General features: G+C 48.9%; 1 long non-coding RNA gene across 6 annotated transcripts; it reads left to right on the forward strand.

Annotated features, from left to right (window-relative positions):
* The first annotated feature begins 1,398 nt into the window (after positions 1–1,398).
* On the forward strand, positions 1,399–11,470 carry LOC136541795 (uncharacterized). Of its 6 annotated transcripts, XR_010780483.1 has the most exons (7): positions 1,399–1,769; positions 1,846–1,963; positions 2,655–2,757; positions 3,755–3,857; positions 4,711–4,770; positions 10,363–10,428; positions 11,110–11,465. It is a non-coding gene; the product is annotated as an uncharacterized lncRNA (long non-coding RNA). The 6 variants fall into 6 exon arrangements; XR_010780481.1 differs by having other exon boundaries at positions 2,655–3,857; positions 11,110–11,470; XR_010780480.1 differs by having other exon boundaries at positions 1,846–2,757; positions 3,739–3,857.
* The last annotated feature ends 8,246 nt before the right edge of the window (positions 11,471–19,716 follow it).

The raw sequence follows: 19,716 nt of genomic DNA on the forward strand, positions 1-19,716 counted from the left end.
ATGACTTGACCTATTGGTGGTATAATAGATTGAGTCTAGTTGTTTGTAGATTTATTTGTATCCAACAGATGAGTGATTATATGCCGTACGACATGATCACTGGAATCGGTTGTTTTAGCCGATAGCCTCCTTTGTTGAGGATGTACTAGCTATTTATATGCTTTTACTTGTTTTTGTCCTGGTTAAAAGCTAGTATGTCTATCACATGTATGCTTACACGTCTACCCTTACATCTTTCGCATATTTTCATGATCATCGGCTAAGCTAGATCCATGTAACTGAGTAAATAATAATTGTTGATATGCTCATTTTGCTTACATTACATCATGAACATGCTGGATATCGACTCTCTAGTCGATAGCCTTATTGTACTGGCCACTTGGTTGTATATTTGGAACTGTCTGGACAAACACCGGCATGTTCCACCTTAAATTACTAATCAACTTTTCTCTCCATGTCAATTGCAGGGTCAAATTGACTGGCATGCCGTCAGTCACGACCATTCGGTCCGGCGCCTCACCTTAAGAGAGCTTGGAATCTGCTCCACGTAGTTTCTCTTTGCTACGTGTGCTGGTGGCTACCTGTCACTTTCTACGATCGACAATTGGGTCCACGATGAGGGGAAAGCATCCTAGTTGCAGAATGTGGTCGAGGTGATCCTTTCTGTTGAAAGTGATCATGGTTTCTGACATTTCAGGAAAGCTGGGACAACTTCGCCCAGGGCAGCCGCATTGACCTCCCTAGCTATGAGCTTCTACCAGTGTTTGGACATGTACACCACTGGTTCACTAAAGATCATGAGGCACCCTTTTGGGTCAGGATACACATCCCCTTTCTCCTCATTTCCGACGGGCCCGGACGGCACAACCATGCTAGTTGCCTTGTAGTCACCACTGAAGTAGCGCTTGATGAGGTCGCACTCCTTGAGGGCATGCTTGACTGGATAGCCATGGTTATGGCATGGCATCTTGACTATCTTGTCAAAACTGACGTGGTTGAGCTTGCCAGTCTTCTGCTATTGGACCTTGTCAACCACCACGACGAACTCGCTGACACGACATTTCACTACACCATGACAGACAATTGCCTACAGTTATCTGCTGGCAAATCCTTGGTTTCAGCTACACATTATCTGTTGGCAATTGTACAACCTTTCGATGTCACGTAATCTGTTGGCAATTGTACAACCTTTCGATGTCACGTAATCTGTTGGCAATGATGTTGTATGGCAACAAATTAACTGTCGGCGTTTCTCTTTAGACAATCAAACTGTCGGCAAACGTTTTTGGACAAAATAAGTGTCGGCGTAGCCTAAACGCGCCAACTATCAGTGTTGGTGAAAGTGTATAGGGTGCTGGCCAGCTTCAGATTTTTTCACAAAACGCACGGGAGCAAAAACTGTATACTCCCTCTATCACCCTCACACAAACCTGCTGCACAAAAGAAAAGCCACCACCGTTGCTTCCCATGCCAGGTCTAGACACCGCCGCCGCCTCCCATGCCAGCGCCCGCCGCTGCCTCCCATGCTAGCGCCCGCTGCCGCCGCCCTGCACAGCGCCGCCGCCCGTCGGAACCCTAACCACACCAGCGAACTATCGTCGTTCTTCGCTGCTCCGCACTCGTGGCGACGGCTCCTGACTCCTGAGGCCTCGGTTCTTCCCTTGGCCTTCGCCCCCCAACACTTATCCGTCGCCCTCCCCAAGATCTAGCCGAAGGAACCAGTGAAAGAAGCTCATGCCGACATCGAATCTCTGGCAAGCCGGTGAGAGGTAGTTTTGCTTCCTCCTTTTTTTCATTCATGTCCCAAATCTGAGATCTAATTTTATTTCTTCCCTCTCCTGTTAGATCTAGGTTTGGTTTATTGAGGAGGGGAAATCACCTGGAACCCTAGAGCTGCTCGAGAAAGTGAAGATCACTGGACACTACACATGGAAGATTGATGGAGGCTGTAGCTAATGGGGAGGTTTATTTGGTCTTTAAGACACTTCCATGTCTTTAACTGTCAATATTGGACTCTGTGTTATGTTGTATTAGTTTTGTCAGCCATTACCAAATTTCAGATAGTGATGTTCTGTATGCATTGACATATGTCGAAGTATGCAAAATCTTGGACTACTTTCAGCTTTCCCTGTTGTGACAATACTAAAACTAAAAGGAAGTATTGAATTTTAGCTCAAGGGTCTGTTTTCTCATGAAATTTTGCTATGAATTGTGCCAGACATTTCTAATTTATTTGTAGTCAACATCTGATGAAATAACACAAGGCCTAGGAAACATTAGGCTACTCAAATTATCTTTGGTAAGATGTGCCTGACATGTGGCCTTTAGGGTATGATCTGACTATTTGTTTTTTCATTTTTTTGTTCCATATGCCTATCCTACCTCTCCTTTAGATTGAGTCTTCCATTCAGTTCCTATGACTAATAAGTTGACTACACATGAAAAATAGTATACCTGATTCTGCATTAGGAACCATCAGCAAGGCTTAAGGTAGTGCTATACATGCGTAAGTAATAAAGTTAGCTACTGAACTTGTGTAGTTCATCCTGGCATTCTCGTAGAAAGGATAATACAGTTATTTCCTTTGATAATATTTTTGGATGTCAGACTCACTACAATAGTTTATTATTTTGACCAGTTTTCTGAACATGTAGGCTCAAAGATATGAGCTAATCATTCATGTAAGGAGCAGGGGCGGGAGCTGGACAAGGAGGCAATTGATATGCTCTGAAAGCTTCGATGAACTACACAAGTTCAGTATGTGCTATTCCATAGGTCACCATAGAAATCATGTTGTCTAATATAACATAACAACTCTGCTGTCATTGCTATTTTTATTTTCCATTAAATTCTCGTTTCAAATCAAAGCTGCAGCAAGGATTTTAAGCTGCTGCCATTCTGTTCCGTTTTCCCCATGTGTTCTATTGCTCACATGCCCTCTCAATCAAGCTGTTAAATTATTTTAATTTTTAAGACCTAGTTTTATTGATCGTAGATTAGGATAAGTAAAGATCACTGGACACTGCACATGGAAGATTGATGGAGGCTGTAGCTAATGGGGAGGTTTATTTGGTCTTTAAGCCACTTCCATGTCTTTAACTGTCAATATTGGACTCTGTGTTATGTTGTATTAGTTTTGTCAGCCATTACCAAATTTCAGATAGTGATGTTCTGTTTGCATTGACATATGTCGAAGTATGCAAAATCTTGGACTACTTTCAGCTTTCCCTGTTGTGACAATACTAAAACTAAAAGGAAGTATTGAATTTTAGCTCAAGGGTCTGTTTTCTCATGAAATTTTGCTATGAATTGTGCCAGACATTTCTAATTTATTTGTAGTCAACATCTGATGAAATAACACAAGGCCTAGGAAACATTAGGCTACTCAAATTATCTTTGGTAAGATGTGCCTGACATGTGGCCTTTAGGGTATGATCTGACTATTTGTTTTTTCATTTTTTTGTTCCATATGCCTATCCTACCTCCCCTTTAGATTGAGTCTTCCATTCAGTTCCTATGACTAATAAGTTGACTACACATGAAAAATAGTATACCTGATTCTGCATTAGGAACCATCAGCAAGGCTTAAGGTAGTGCTATACAAGCGTAAGTAATAAAGTTAGCTACTGAACTTGTGTAGTTCATCCTGGCATTCTTGTAGAAAGGATAATACAGTTATTTCCTTTGATAATATTTTTGGATGTCAGACTCACTACAACAGTTTATTATTTTGACCAGTTTTCTGAACATGTAGGCTCAAAGATATGAGCTAATCATTCATGCAAGGAGCAGGGGCGGGAGCTGGACAAGGAGGCAATTGATATGCTCTGAAAGCTTTGATGAACTACACAAGTTCAGTATGTGCTATTCCATAGGTCACCATAGAAATCATGTTGTCTAATATAACATAACAACTCTGCTGTCATTGCTATTTTTATTTTCCATTAAATTCTCGTTTCAAATCAAAGCTGCAGCAAGGATTTTAAGCTGCTGTCATTCTGTTCCATTTTCCCCATGTGTTCTATTGCTCACATGCCCTCTCAATCAAGCTGTTAAATTATTTTAATTTTTAAGACCTAGTTTTATTGATCGTAGATTAGGATAAGTAAAGATCACTGGACACTGCACATGGAAGATTGATGGAGGCTGTAGCTAATGGGGAGGTTTATTTGGTCTTTAAGCCGCCTCCATGTCTTTAACTGTCAATATTGGACTCTGTGTTATGTTGTATTAGTTTTGTCAGCCATTACCAAATTTCAGATAGTGATGTTCAGTATTCATTGACATATGTATGGCAACTGAGATTTAAATTGATCGTAGATTTTATATGTATGTGCTTCTTCGTGATTAGGATTTAGGAATGGCTATATATGTATTTCTGAGTAAATTCAGATAAGCTAGAGATTCTGCAATTCAGATAAATCATGTTTGCAATGCTGTGCTAGATATCAGGTCATAGCATGTTTGCAATGTAGAAAAATAATTGTGTGTATGTGGTTCTTTAATTGTTTGGAACTATGTATGTGCATTGTCTGGGAAAAAAGTTACGAGTAGTTGAGAATGTATTTGATTATGTTTCGCTTTTTCCCTATGCTTCGGAGGCTTTCTTTTATTCTGCAGATACTATGGCCATGCTGTATGCCAGTATGGCACACCCATTTTCTACTCCATCTTTGAATTAAGGCACTCTCTTTACAATTATTTCTGCAGATGCATTGCTTTGAGGCACCATGGGCCGGCGAGTTTTCTATGAGCTGCGTCCCAGCACAGGCGAGTTTGCTGCCCCCACTGAAACATAACTGTAGTTGATTATTACTACTTACTTTCAGTTTTGGATGCAAGCTAAACAAATGATATACTGAATGATTTGCTAGTCTTAATTTGGCTTCTTTGAAAAGCATATTTGGATCTGAATGCCATATACAGTGACTTTGCTACCATCACCTATCGATGCAGGTTCTTCTTACCTGCCTTTTAACATTGACATAATGATTTCCATGTCTTATTTGGCTTCTTTCAATATCATTTTTGGATCTGAAGGAAGTGTAAGAATTATTTTAAGAAAGTGTGATCAGATTGCCAAACCTTTGTAGAGTGCCAAAACAATGAATTTAGAGATTAGACAGTGAACATTGTTTGAATAATTTTATTTTAGTGAATGCCTATTGAGGTGTGAATACTGAAACTAGTATCTAATCTTCTGTGCTGCATGAATGAACCCCAATTGTCATGTGCGGGCGGGTGTACGCCCGGCGCAGGCGCGCCCGCGACATACGCAGGGCGGCCGAGCGCGCGTCCCAGGCACGGAACGCGCCCAGCGAGGCCGATCAGGCACGCTGTGGCTAGGAGGCCTCAGTTGGAAAGTTATCAGGATTAGTTTCCTTATTATTATTAGCATCTATTTGTTACCTTAAAATTAGGAGTTTGTTTTCCTTTTGTTGGCAGCCGCAAGGCTATATATATATATATTATTGTAACCGGACTTGAAGGGGAATTAAGCAAGATTATTATCCTATCTCCCATCTAATCTCAAGCCTGCGGTAGAGGGGCATAACCTCACCGGAGAAGACGGCCGAAGGCTACGAGCTTCGCAGCCGAGGCCCTGCGCGTCGAGGGTTCGATGCCCTTGACAGCCTGGTATCAGTGGTCAGCCGCTCATCCTCTTCGCGTTCACAGTCCGCCGCGCCAGCACCCTCCCGCAACCAGCCGCCGCCCACCCACAACCCACCCACCGCGCCCAGTCAGTCGCCGCCCATGGCCGAGCCTACCCTGACCGATCTCTTCAACGAGATGAAGAAGGTGTCCGCCAAGATCTCCACCCTGGAGGCCGATGTCGCCTCCCTCAAGGAGAAGGCGCCCACGGCTGAGAGCTCCGACAACCGTCGCGCCAACAATCAGCGCGATCTCGAGTTCCATCCGAAGCACAAGAAGTGGGATTTTCCCCACTATGATGGCACGTCCGACCCCATGCCGTTCCTCCACAAGTGCGAGGCGTACTTCCGGCAACATCTCACCATGCCAGAGGAGCGCGTGCGCATGGCGGCCTACCACTTGGACGACGCCGCACAACTGTGGTTCATCCAGCTGCAGGAGGACGAAGGCACGCCGTCCTGGGGGAATTTCAAGGATCTCCTGGACCTGCGCTTCGGTCCCCCCCTGCGCTCGGCCCCCATGTTCGAGTTGGCGCAGTGCCGCCGCTCCGGCGCCGTGGAGGAGTATGCCAACCGGTTCCAGGCCCTGATCCCTCGCGCTGGCCGGCTCGACGAGGCGCAGCGAGTCCAACTCTTCACCGGCGGCCTCGGACCTCCGCTCAGCAACGCCGTCCGCATCCACCATCCGGACACCCTCGTCGCCGCTATCAGCCTCGCCCGCCAGGTCGAGTTGATGGAGCTGGACCGACCGACGCTTCCTCCCCCGAGAGCAGGCGCGCGCGGGCCACCACCGCCTCCACCGGCCGCGGCCAGAGCCGTCCTGCCGGGCCCGCCGCCCCTCCTGGCTCTCCCTGCACCGCCGGCGGCTGCGCAGCCGGGCCGACCCGAGGGCTCCCAGCGCCGTCTTACGCAGGAGGAGATGGCCGACCGCCGTCGCCTCGGTTTGTGCTTCAACTGCAATGAGAGGTACACCCGTGGCCATAACCGCTTCTGCAGGCGCATCTTCTTCGTCGAAGGGGTCGAACTGGAGGCCGAGGGCGAGGACGCCGCCGTCGTGGACAACGCCGAGGCGCCCTGTTTCTCCCTGCAGGCGCTGGCCGGGGTGCCGATGGCGGGCACCATGCAGATCACGGTGGGCCTGGGGCCCCTGAGGCTCGTGGCTCTCCTCGACTCGGGCAGCACGCACAACTACATCGCGGAAGACGCAGCAAGGCGCTCTGGCCTGCCCCTCCACCAGCGCCCACGCCTTACGGCGCTGGTCGCCAACGGGGAGCGCGTCGCGTGCGCGGGCGTCCTCCGCGCCGCGCCCCTTCTCGTCGACGGCGAGTCGTTCCTAGCCGACCTCTTCGTCATGCCGTTGGCAGGGTACGACATCGTCCTCGGCACCCACTAGCTCGGCGCGCTCGGGGCCATCGTCTGGGACCTCAGCCGCCAGCGCCTGTCGTTTCAGCGCCGCGGCCGCACCTTCTCCTGGACCAGCGTCGCCCCACCGTCGTCTCCGGCACTGCGCGCGACACTCGACACCGACTCCCTCCTCGAGGCGCTGCTGCTCGCGTACGGGGGGGTCTTCGCCGACCCGACCGGTCTGCCCCCTGTGCGCGCGCACGACCATTGCATCATGCTCAAGCCGGATGCGCAGCCGGTGGCCGTCCGACCCTATCGGTACTCGGCGGCCCACAAGGATGAACTGGAACGCCAGTGCGCCGCCATGATGGAGCAGGGCATCGTCCGCCGGAGCGACTCCCCGTTCTCGTCGCCCGTCCTCCTCGTCAAGAAACCGGACGGGTCGTGGCGTTTCTGCGTCGACTACAGGGCGCTGAACGCGCGGACAGTCAAGGATGCCTTTCCCATCCCGGTGGTCGACGAGCTCCTCGACGAGCTCCACGGGGCTCAGTTCTTCACCAAGCTGGACCTGCGCTCGGGCTATCACCAAGTCCGCATGCGCCCAGAGGACATCCACAAGACGGCGTTCCGCACCCATGACGGCTTGTACGAGTTCCTGGTCATGGCGTTCGGCCTGTGCAACGCCCCGGCGACCTTTCAAGCCCTGATGAATGATGTGCTTCGGCCGTTCCTCCGCCGCTTCGTTCTGGTATTTTTTGACGATATTTTGATCTACAGCACAACGTGGGCGGACCATCTGCGACACCTCCGGACCATCCTCGATACACTCCGCCGCCACCAGTTGTTCGTCAAGCGGTCCAAGTGCTCCTTCGGGGCGCCCAGCGTTGCCTACCTAGGCCACATCATCTCGGCGGTTGGGGTGGCCATGGACCCGGCGAAGGTCCAGGCGATCGTCGACTGGCCCACGCCTCGCTCCCCCCGGGCGGTGCGCGGCTTCCTCGGCCTCGCCGGATACTACCGCAAGTTCGTCCACAATTATGGGACGATTGCGGCACCGCTGACGGGCCTGCTCAAGAAGGATGGCTTCTCGTGGGACGACTCCACCGCAGCGGCGTTCGCGGCTCTCAAGGCCGCTGTGACGACGGCGCCCGTGCTCGCCATGCCCGACTTCGACAAGCTCTTCATCGTCGAGTGTGACGCCTCTACGTCCGGGTTTGGCGCCGTGCTAGTCCAGGAGGGCCACCCCGTCGCGTTCTTCAGCCGGCCGGTGGCGCCCCGCCACTCCTCGCTCGCCGCGTACGAGCGCGAACTGATCGGGCTGGTCCAGGCGGTCCAGCACTGGCGGCCGTACCTTTGGGGGCGGCGCTTCATAGTCAAGACAGATCACTACAGCCTCAAGTACCTCCTCGACCAGCGCCTCGCTACGATCCCCCAGCATCATTGGGTCGGCAAGCTCCTCGGGTTCGATTTCTCGGTGGAGTACCGGTCGGGCGCCACCAACGTCGTCGCCGACGCTCTTTCGCGGCGCGATCAGGAGGACGGGTCGCTGCTGGCCATCTCCGCTCCTCGCTTTGACTTCGTCGACCGCCTCTGTCACGCCCAGGCCACGGATCCGGCCTTGGTCGCCATGCACGACGAGCTGCGGTCGGGCGCCCGTTCTGCGCCGTGGGCGCTGGTGGATGGCATGGTCGCCCACGTAGGGCGCCTGTACATCCTGCCAGCGTCGCCGCTGCTGCAGGAGATTGTGGCCGCCGTCCACAATGACGGTCACGAGGGGATCCACCGCACCCTCCATGGCTCCGACGCGACTTTCATTTTCCCAACATGCGTGCTTTGGTGCAGGAATTCGTCAAGGCCTGCGTCACCTGCCAGCAGTACAAGGCTGACCACCTGCAGCCGGCCGGCCTGCTGCAGCCGCTGCCGGTGCCATCGGCGGTCTGGGCCGACCTTGGCATCGACTTCATCGAGGCGCTTCCCAAGGTCCAGGGCAAGACGGTCATCCTCTTCGTGGTGGATCGCTTCAGCAAGTACTGCCATTTTATTCCTTTGGCACATCCCTACACTGCCGAGTCCGTCGCCAACGCCTTCTTCGCCGACATCGTCCGCCTCCACGGGGTGCCGCAGTCCATCACGTCGGACCGCGACCCAGTCTTCACATCGGCGTTCTGGCAGGAGCTCATGAGGCTCACCGGGACAAAGCTATACATGTCCTCTGCCTTCCACCCACAGACGGACGGCCAGACGGAGGCCGCCAATCGGGTCATCGTCATGTACCTGCGATGTTTCACCGGCGATCGCCCCCGCCAGTGGATCCGGTGGCTGCCGTGGGCGGAGTACACCTACAACACCGCCTTTCAGTCGTCCCTGCGTGAGACCCCATTCCGTGTGGTTTACGGCAGAGACCCGCCGACCATTCGGTCCTACGAGCAAGGCGAAGCTCGGGTCGCGGCCGTCGCTCAAGAGATGGAGGAGAGGGCCGCCTTCCTGGACGACATTCGTGTCCGTCTGGAGCAGGCCCAGGCGGTCCAGAAGCGCGTCTACGATCAGCATCATCGTCGCGCCGTCTTCACCGTTGGGGACTGGGCGCTGCTGCGTCTCCGGCAGCGTCCTGCTGCGTCCATGCCCCGTGCGGTGCGTGGCAAGCTGAAGCCGCGCTTCGTTGGCCCGTATAAGGTCACCGAGGTCATCAATGAGGCGGCCGTGCGCCTGGAGCTACCCCCGGATGCCCGTCTCCACGATGTGTTCCACGTGGGCGTCCTCAAGAAGTTTGTGGGGTCACCGCCAGCTGCTCCACCGGCGTTGCCGCCCCTCTCCAACGGTGCCGTCGTGCCTGCGCCATCGCGGGTGACACAGGGCCGCCTGGCTCGTGGAGTTCGCCAAGTTCTCGTCGAATGGGAGGGTCACGAATGGGCAGGGCGGCCGAGCGCGCGTCCCAGGCGCGGAACGCGCCCAGCGAGGCCGATCAGGCACGCTGTGGCTAGGAGGCCTCAGTTGGAAAGTTATCAGGATTAGTTTCCTTATTATTATTAGCATCTATTTGTTACCTTAAAATTAGGAGTTTGTTTTCCTTTTGTTGGCAGCCGCAAGGCTATATATATATATTATTGTAACCGGACTTGAAGGGGAATTAAGCAAGATTATTATCCTATCTCCCATCTAATCTCAAGCCTGCGGTAGAGGGGCATAACCTCACCGGAGAAGACGGCCGAAGGCTACGAGCTTCGCAGCCGAGGCCCTGCGCGTCGAGGGTTCGACGCCCTTGACACCAATATAGTATCAGGTTGCTTTGTTCTTTGAACTAACTATTCTTGAACAAAAGTAAATAATTAGATCTGCTTTAGTTACTGTACTCCTGGTTTTACTGCAGTAAACAATTGTGGAAAGGCTATCTGCATTAGACTATCTGGAATTCCTCACGAAGCTTCGCACCTAGGTATGTTCTTTTCTAGAAAGGCTAGTGTTCATTTGACATTAGTACAGCTTTGTGATTGTTTTAATACATTTGAATTGTATAAAATACCTCAGTGTTCTACTCTTATGCTAAAGGTGGCTGCTGCTCTGCTGTGAATTGACTTTTAGCTGATGTGCATTTATCATGTGTCTGCTGTGAAACCCCTCTATTTCAGTATGCAATCACACCTGAACATCCAAGAGAAATAGCTTTGTATTTGCATTATTATAATAGACTACTTTTCTGTATAAGATTCAATTTTTTCTTGCTGATATTGCACGCCACATCAAAATCACCAGTTAATTGGAGGCCAACATGATAGCACATTCAGTTTGAGTTTCACTTAGCTGATCTCTGTATGGCAACTGAGATTTAAATTGATCGTAGATTTCATATGTATGAATTCCACCTAAACAATTAGATCCTTTAGAGTTATATCATCTCCTCGCCAACTTGATGCTTAGGCAACAAGCTGCTTGTTTAATCTATCTGCATCCATATGAAATTGGAAATTTCAATCGATCTTGATAGTGGGTCTCCCAATGCCTCTGTAGATCCTGGGGCAAAGACCAAATGTGAGCATTGCAGAACAGAGCTCTGTAAACATGGCATTTCAACTAACTCATTGCCAAACTTATTCACCTTTTCTTGCATTCATTCTAGTTGTAGATCGTAGCTGATGCAGAAGAAGAGTGGCAAACCACATCTGTGCATCAAGCAAGGGAGTTTTCGGAAGTGTCCAAGAATACTGCCCAAGTCATGATCATTTGTTCTCTTAGCTTTAGCCAAAATCACTTAGCACAAGACTTTTAGTATATGTCTATTTATGTCTTCTACTAGCTCATCTATATCCTAAACCTGTATACGCATGATGGCTCTATGTACTGTGATAATCACTTGCTATATATCCAATTGATGTATGTATGGAAGATCAAATATATTATATGTTTGAAATCAAATGGATTTGCTCTATGTGATGTATTCTCTATAAAGAAAAGTGAAAATGTGTGATGTATTTTGTACATGGAGGATCAAATATATTATATCCAAATCTCTTAGATACTTTTGCCAACAGTTTAGTTGGCACAGAGGGTATGCTTCATAAAATGCCTTGGAAATAGTTTCACCAACATATAAACTATCGGGAAAGGTCTAACTGTCGGCGTTGGTCTAACTGTCGGCGAAGGTTCAACTGTCGGCAAAACTTTCAACTGTCAGCGTAGGTATACCATTTGGATACAAGATAACTGTCGGTGATTCTATTAACTGTCGGCAAAACTTTCGCCCACTGCTTCTAACGCGACTGTTTGTAAACTGCCGGCAAAGCTTTTGGTGGGAGGCTATCTGCCGGGAAAGATACCCTTTGCCCACTTTAAAAAGTGTCGGCAAAGGTGGGTTGTGTTATAGTGTTTGCAGCTATCCTTCTTGCTCTTTACCCATCGATTGCGGTCTTTTGCCTCGTCTGTGGGTTCAGATTGAGCCTTAACCTTGTATTTGCAGAAGATTGCACGAATGGCCTCCTCATCGAAGACGTGGCTTGTCGCAAGGTCGAGCAACTCCCGTATCATCCATGGTTTACAGCATTCGAGTTCATGAACGAGTGCTTCGTTGGTCATGTAGGAGATGAACGCTCCGATCATGTCTGCATCCATGATATCGGGAAGCTCATTTCACTGCTTGGAAAAGCGACGGATGTACTCGCGTAGAGTTTCTCCTACTTTTTGTTTATAGGCTTTGAGATCCTAGGAATTTCTAGGGTGCATGTATGAAGATGCGCTTGAAGTCTACCCATGAGTGGATGTTGTTCGCGAGGAGATGCTTGAGCCATGCTTTGGCACTTTTCGCAAGGTAGAGTTGCAAGTATTGGGTGATGAAGAGATCATCGTCTACCTCACCTACCCGACAGATGAGGCAGGCGAAGGGAAAGTCTTCCAACCACACGGTAGGGTTGGTGTCCCAAGAGTACTTGACGATGTTTGGTGGTGAGTGGAAATGTGCTAGGAATGGTGTTTGCCAGATCCTTTTTGCGAACGCCTGCGTGCCATAGACGTTCGGGCTCGGGCTGCGTTGAGTGTCTCGAACCATGCAATGCCGGCCGTGATTGGCTAGGTCACTGTCATCATAGTGTAGTTGATCTTTGCCTGCCCAATCTGGCCAGGGTGCCTGGCGCCTTGAGTTGGATAGGCATTGATGTCTCTGATGTACTAGCTGTGCGCTAGAGAGGGTTCTCGCCTACACGCCACGCCGCCACCACCTGGTCGAAGCATGCTTATGGCATGGTGTTGCTCAGGGGCACCATGCACCGAGGAGATGTGTACAAGGCTGGCCTCAGGATGCCACCTCTCCATGGAGCTTTGAGCTACTATACTGTCGTAGTTTCCAGCAGGTATTATAGCTCCTAATGGACGTGCTTTCCCTTGTCAGTCGAGGGTTTAGGGGATGTCCGCAAGATCATGGCGGCCGCTGTGACATTCTAGCTGTCTTGAGGGAAGATGGGCATCTCCCTCTTGCCCTATTGGATTTGATCATACACACGGCGTGCCCATGCCCATGCGCCCTCAGCGTCGAGGTGTTGCGGGCTAGGGCATCCATCATCGCGGAGCTCCTTGGCCTAATTAGCTTCACAAGCCCTGGCTCATTCTAGGCGCTCCTGGTCATACTTGGCCTATTCTTTGGGGGTCCATGGAATCAGATAGGCATCGTCCTCTGTGTCCTCCGTCAGCACCGCCCCTTCCTCTGAGAGATGTAACATGTTGCATTCTCTTAGCGGATGGCAGCTCCCCTCAGAATTGGACTCGGAGTCCATGTTCTCAAGAGTGGCCATTAGGAGGTCATGGATGGATTATCGATCCTATTCCATCATCCCCACAAACCCAAAGGATTCTAGCATCGTCGAATGGCCTTTGTGCCTAACTAGCTCCCGCTCAAAGAGTGCGATCGTGTCCCCATTTTAGAGGGTAGTGCAGTGCTGGGGTTCTAGAATTCAACCTCTAGCGATAGGGGCTCATTTTTGAAGAGTTGGGCGAAAGCATTCGCCAACACATAGAAAACGCGTCGGCATAGCTCTGGCTCAAGATTTGGCCCGAGATATGCGTCGATTCTGCATGCTACCGCATCAGAGTCGACGATCACGGAACCAGCTCAGGCCGGTTCGTGATCAGGCATTGAGATGTGTGGTGGAGCTGCATTCTCTTCGCTAAGCCAAAGCTGACTTAGGTGGCTGGCTATGAAGTTTAGGTCCCTGAAGCGCAAAGCTTGTCTAGGAAGAAGACCGTTAATGGGAGCTAGCCCATCGATGTCAGCAAACTTGAGGCTTCTAAAGTGGATACGACCACCGGGGGCTATGCCAAGAGCAAGTACAATGTAGGAGCAGGGAGCCATCACTTCCTTCTCAACAATGAGAGTGCACAACTATCCCCTACCTGGCACGCCAACTGTTGGTGTTTTGTAAACCAGACTAGTAAATTTATACGACTGCTGCACAGCTCTAGGAAGATGATGGTAGCATCCAAAAGAAACAAGGATTTATACTAGTTTAGGCCAGAGCCCCAAGTCTAGTCTCAGAGATGATCAAGTATGTGTTCCTCGCTTGAATGCTCTAAAGTTCTTCCAATGGGGGTGCAAGAATGGTGGAAGAGGGAGGAGAGCTAGAGCTAGGATATGGGCTACCCAAAGGGAAGCTTCAGGAGCCCTTCTATGCTGTAAGAATGAGTGAATGAGAGTTGGATCCCCAAGATGGGTGCCCTAGCTACCCTTATATAGAGTCCGAGGACAGGGCATGTACAAAGGAGAAGATTCTTATGACCGAAGGGTCGTGAGCCTAAGGGAGGACCTAGCTAACTTGGCTTGCAAGCTATGCCATCTTGTTGTGCATGTTTGGGCATGGTTGTCATCATGGTCTTGTGGCCACATCATGGCATGGTGTGACGTGGTGCTATTGTGCTGGCCATGGTAGCACTGTAGGCACGATGGTAGTTCACCAGCCGTCCTATGCGATGTGGTCTCCACTGTGTTCTTCATCATTGCCTCCTGGTTTCCTAGGGCATTGTACCGGAGTTGGTAGCCACCCCTAGGTCGTTGATTGCCTTGTTGGCTAGAGGAGCTGAGGGCCATGATCTTGATTGCTAGGGTCATGGGTCCCACTAGTCTAGATGGCCTCTAAGTCAAGGCCTTCATCGTGGATCCCATCCTGAGTGGGTTGAACCATACATGCGTCCTGTGGGTCACTGTATGAGTTGTCACCTCCTTGGGTGGTGTTGTCTTGTCTGAGCTGTGTGGTGTAGGGGTGGCATCTGACCAGATCGAGGTGACCACTATCCCATCGGTCCTTGCAGGGTCGGTGCGGCGTGTCTATTCTTATCAGAGTAGGCACACTTAATCAAGCTCGACCCCTCCCTATTCCTCCTAGGTGTCAGAGTAGTGGGGAGGTCATGAGTCTCTTCCGTGTTGTGTGGCTAAGGCAAAAGGAAGGGTCATGACTAACCTTGGCCTTGGCGTCAGGCCTGTTCCACTCGGCTTAGCTAGGCCTCGATCGTTCAGGCCTTCGCTAGCTGATGCGTCATGTGGCGCTCGGCCTGCTAACTAATCGGTGACTTGAGACACCTGGGGTTTTAACCCTAACACAGTGGTTGGTGGACTTGAGAAAAATTATAATGTGTGCTATGTGTGTGATATATATGATGCATTTATTTTCATAAGGTCCATGCATGTTTTAGAGTGAAAATGTATGATGTGATGCTTTTATATTTATTCTTGTGTAATATATCCTGTCATTTGCATCACGGATTTATTTTCTCATACACACTTGCACCCCACGGATGCAATGATTTAGGGGGAGCCTCCTATGTTTTTTAATATGTGCAATTGACATCTAAGGTCATTTTGTGAATTCTATTCATAAGCGCATATTAAGGGGGACCCTCTCATAAATCATTGAACCCAAAAGCTTAATTGTCTAATATCTTTTTGTAAGCTTTAATCAAGTTGTCATCAATCACCAAAAAGGGGAGATTGAAAGTGCATCAAGCCCTTTAGTGGGTTTTGGATGATTGAATGACACTGTGATTAAAGGTCTAACCTATTTGCTAAGTGTTGGACAGGAAATGAGTTATCTCACAGCTACTTGATGAAAGCCAAAATGATGTGTTGTTGTATAAACAATCTAGTTCAAACACAAGACAACAATGCAAAAGATATTCATACAAGGTTTACTCATTGTGGGATTTCTATGAATTATGTGAAAGGAAGCAAGTTGATATTTTTTATTAATGAGACATGAGGGATTCCATATAGAATGGTCTCACTTTCTGAAGCTTGCTACATTGAAACAATGAATTATGAACAAGGATGATTCAACACAAAGTATGACTTGATGGATTAAGATGGGGAAGATAGCAAGGAAAGGCTTCGAGGTACTAGGCAAGGGTGAAGGGCAAGCAATGGCTTGGTGACCGAGGAACTTGGCTAGGGTGAAGAAGGAAGTACTTGCATTTAGTTGAGGTACAAATCAAACCATGACAGTCACATTGAAGGGGAGAATCAAATCTTGGATAACTATTGAAAGTGACTTGATTCATTTGGAGTTGACTCACTTTTGGTAAATGGAATCAAATCACATGCTCAAGGAGAAAATCAAAGTTGACATGTTGACACCCTCTTTTGATGAAGATTGAAAGCTTTGGCATATAGTTTGAAGGAAATCAACTCAAGCGGTTCAAATTCCATTTTCATTTGATCTTGAGTAAATAGGTATGTCGTACTATTAAGAGGGATACTTCATGTTGATAGATGACTATTCATAAGTGCTCAAGCCAACCCATGTAAGGTTCGAGTGAGAGAGAGTGCCTAGAAATAACTTGACCTAGTTGTGTTAAAAATACCGGACGTGTCCGAAAGTGTCGGGAGTTCTAGGAGTCGTAAGTTCCAGCAATAGTTAGGAGTTCTAATGCCTCGTAGTGCCACTGACTTATTGACCGTTGGGGCTATATGGGCCAGACGTGTCTGGTATTCCCAATGGCTCTACAACGGCTAGTTTTTCAAAGGGGCTATAAATACCCCTTAGACTCCACCTTTGGAGGCTGCTGATTCTGCTGACTTCTATACACATTTTCGAGCCTTGAGAACACTCTCCAACCCTCATCTTAGTGAGTGATTGATCCAATTGACAAAATCCATCTTGTGGGTTGAGTGAGATTCAAATTTGAGAGCTAGCCACCCTTGAGCACTTGTGCATATTTGTCTATCTCGTGATTTGTATTTGTTACTCTTGGACTCTTCGGTCCTAGATGGCTAGGTATCGCCGGAGAGCACCCAAGAGATTCTGGTGTGCCTCGAGAAGTTTGTAACGGTTTGATTCCACCGCCGCAAGGGAAAGAATCAACTAGTGGGAGGAGGAAAAGGAGTTGAAAAGACTCCGACTAGGGTGACCTTCGTAGTCCTCTAGAGCTAACCTATGTTGGGTCACTCGTAGCCCCTCAATAGAGAGTAGGACTCAATGGAGTCCAAACTTTGGTAAAACAAATAACGTGTCTCGATCTCTCATTCCATTTGGTATTTGTGATCAACTTGTGTTTGCTAAGCTTGTCTGCAGGTTACTAGTAGCTACCAGCAACCTGGCGCAAAAGGTGAAATCGAAACGAGGAAAGTTGGCAACTGACTACCCTAGCCTGTGGATACCGGACACGTCTGGTATTTGGGGCCAGAGTCTATCTCATTTATTCTTTGATCTAATCTTTGTGTTGCAGGGTTGTAGCTCCTAGATTTATTCTATATACCTTGTATTCTCTATTGGCTAACTCGTGAGGGATTTATTTCTCTGATTTGTTTACACATTTTAATGGGTTGAATTTTTAGAAACACCTATTTATCCCCCCTCTAGGCGACATCCTCGGTCCTTTCAAGACAACCGGTGGCTGAGGGCCTGAGAGGTCCCTTCTGGGTGGTCCACTGCCAGTGATAAACATTTTCACCGATAGCCTAGTGTATGATCTGGTGGTGGACATAGTACTGGAGTTCTCCGCCACATCGTGCGTCCAACCGGCGGTATAATGTTTTGGCACCACTGGCGATTCATACAATACATGATGCAAGAAAAACTGACAGAGATCAGAATTTTTCACCGCCAGTTTTTAGATGGAACAACACACCACCGTTGCATTCGGTGGTGAAAGAAACTACCACCATCGTTGTGCCTCATGATCTAGCGGTGGAAATCACAAAATGCATCGCCTGCCATGCCAACGGTGATAAGAAGTTTTCACCACCGGTTTGTGAGGACACTGAATACCACACACTTCGATCTGGTGGTGGTAAACAAATATCAACTTTGTACCAGTGTACCTATGCGCAATGATCTAATGGCACTAGTCTAGAAGTACCTAACAGTGAATGGTTTAGGTCCATCGGTGTATGAAACTGTGTACACATGTGCAATGATCTAACGATGTCCATAGGAGTTAACGCAAAATATTATTATCGAAAGTTTAATTATTACAGGATATAGAGGAGTTCACAAGCAAGCTACTCCCCATCGGGAGCATTGTTGACAATGTCTGCTACATCCACCATTGCTATCATAGCCTTAGGCACGCCAGTGAAGTCACCGACCAACTTGTTGATCTTGTCCCACGATGACTCCAGCGAGAGCCCTGGCTCCACCTCATGTAGTTCTTAGCCAGATCAAAGCTCGGTGGCGGCTAGGGCCATGGTGGCCCCATGATAGACGCCATGGGTAACCACCTCTCTAACTCACGTGGGCAATGCATGGAGGCTCTCCTCGATGTTTGCCCCCACGGGCAACACCAAGTTGACGGCAGCAACCACAACATCATGTAGCGCATCGAGTTCGACATGGTGCTCCTCAGCAAGGATCGCTGCGTTGTGCGCTATTATGTGCCACTTCCCCTCTAGTTCACGGACGATGTCTAGCTCACCCTAGACATTGGCCAACTGCTCCTTGATGGCAGCCAACTGCTCCAAGACGCCTTAAAGAGGAGCAAGGAAGACTATCACTCACTCGATCAAGCCCAATGTGGCGTGATCGGAACACAAAAATGAGAAGACACCAATGCTTACTAGTGATCTGTGCTTCGGCTTCAGTGGCCGCTGCCTCAGTCGCGGATGTCTCCTAGTCGGTTGCGGCGAGTGCTATCTCCATGATGGAAACGCACTATCGTAGCCGCTTTGACTTTCACCTCTCGGTCCTCTCCTCGATCGACTTGTCCCTTGGGCGCTTCCCTTTCACGATGGACCAATCTTGAGGATGGAGTGCCGAGATGGGAGCGATATAACATGGTTATGTACCCTTGTTGTTTTGCTTTTATAGAAGAATTTACGAAGCGATTGAGCGGTAGTAGAAGTTAACATGAGGATAAAATGATTGACGGTCCACATGTGTGATCAACTATAAAGTAGTTATCTACCCTTGTTCTTTTGCTTTTTTTCCCTTGTTTTACGAAGGCGTTATCTACCTTGCCATAGATGAGGATGAAATGTGGCAGGGAGTCAAATGTGCCAGCAAATCAAATGGTCTGCCTCATCTTCCCCGCTCCATTGCCCATGACGCGTGTGGGTTCATACGTCGTATCACTGTTATATGATCCCATCACGTGGGATCATACAACAATCCCTCATCTACACTTTTCTTATCAATAGGTGTTTCATATGTACATGTGCGCTATTAGATGAAACGACACTACTTCTCGTAACTCACAGTGATTTATTTTGAACCATTGGCATATCATACTCTGACTTGCCATGTATGCATCCGCCCATACCTTTGGTCCACCAGATATTGCGTGTCATTAAGTCATGTTATAGATGAGGATGCCAGGGAATCTGAACCGCATCATATGGAACAATGACTCGGCATGAGTGTTGAATGTCTCGACTTCCAACACTGTCTCACCACTACCATCGGGAACCGATGTCTTCCATGATGCGTATGCATAGATCATGGATGTTAACTTCTCCTTTCCACTTCTCTATCTTCAAGGTTGGCCTATTTAAGCTGGATCTAGATGCACCTCTTGGGCAATCCACACTCCTTCCTCTTTAGATACAAACAAAGCTCTTGAGCCAACCATCTTTATTTTCTTCATCACCATGGTGCTCCTTTTCCAACTCCTTCCGTGGTGGCGGTGGCGTTGGGAGAAGGCCTTCAAGATTGGGTAGTACTGGCATCTAGGCACAGCGGGGGCTACTCGATCTAGGTGCTAGTGGACATTTTGCGATTAAGGTGTCACCTTTTTGGGCAAGCCAAGGGTATTGAAT

The sequence above is a fragment of the Miscanthus floridulus genome, chromosome 3 (genome assembly GCF_019320115.1).
Source record: "Miscanthus floridulus cultivar M001 chromosome 3, ASM1932011v1, whole genome shotgun sequence".
Classification (NCBI taxonomy): domain Eukaryota; kingdom Viridiplantae; phylum Streptophyta; class Magnoliopsida; order Poales; family Poaceae; genus Miscanthus; species Miscanthus floridulus.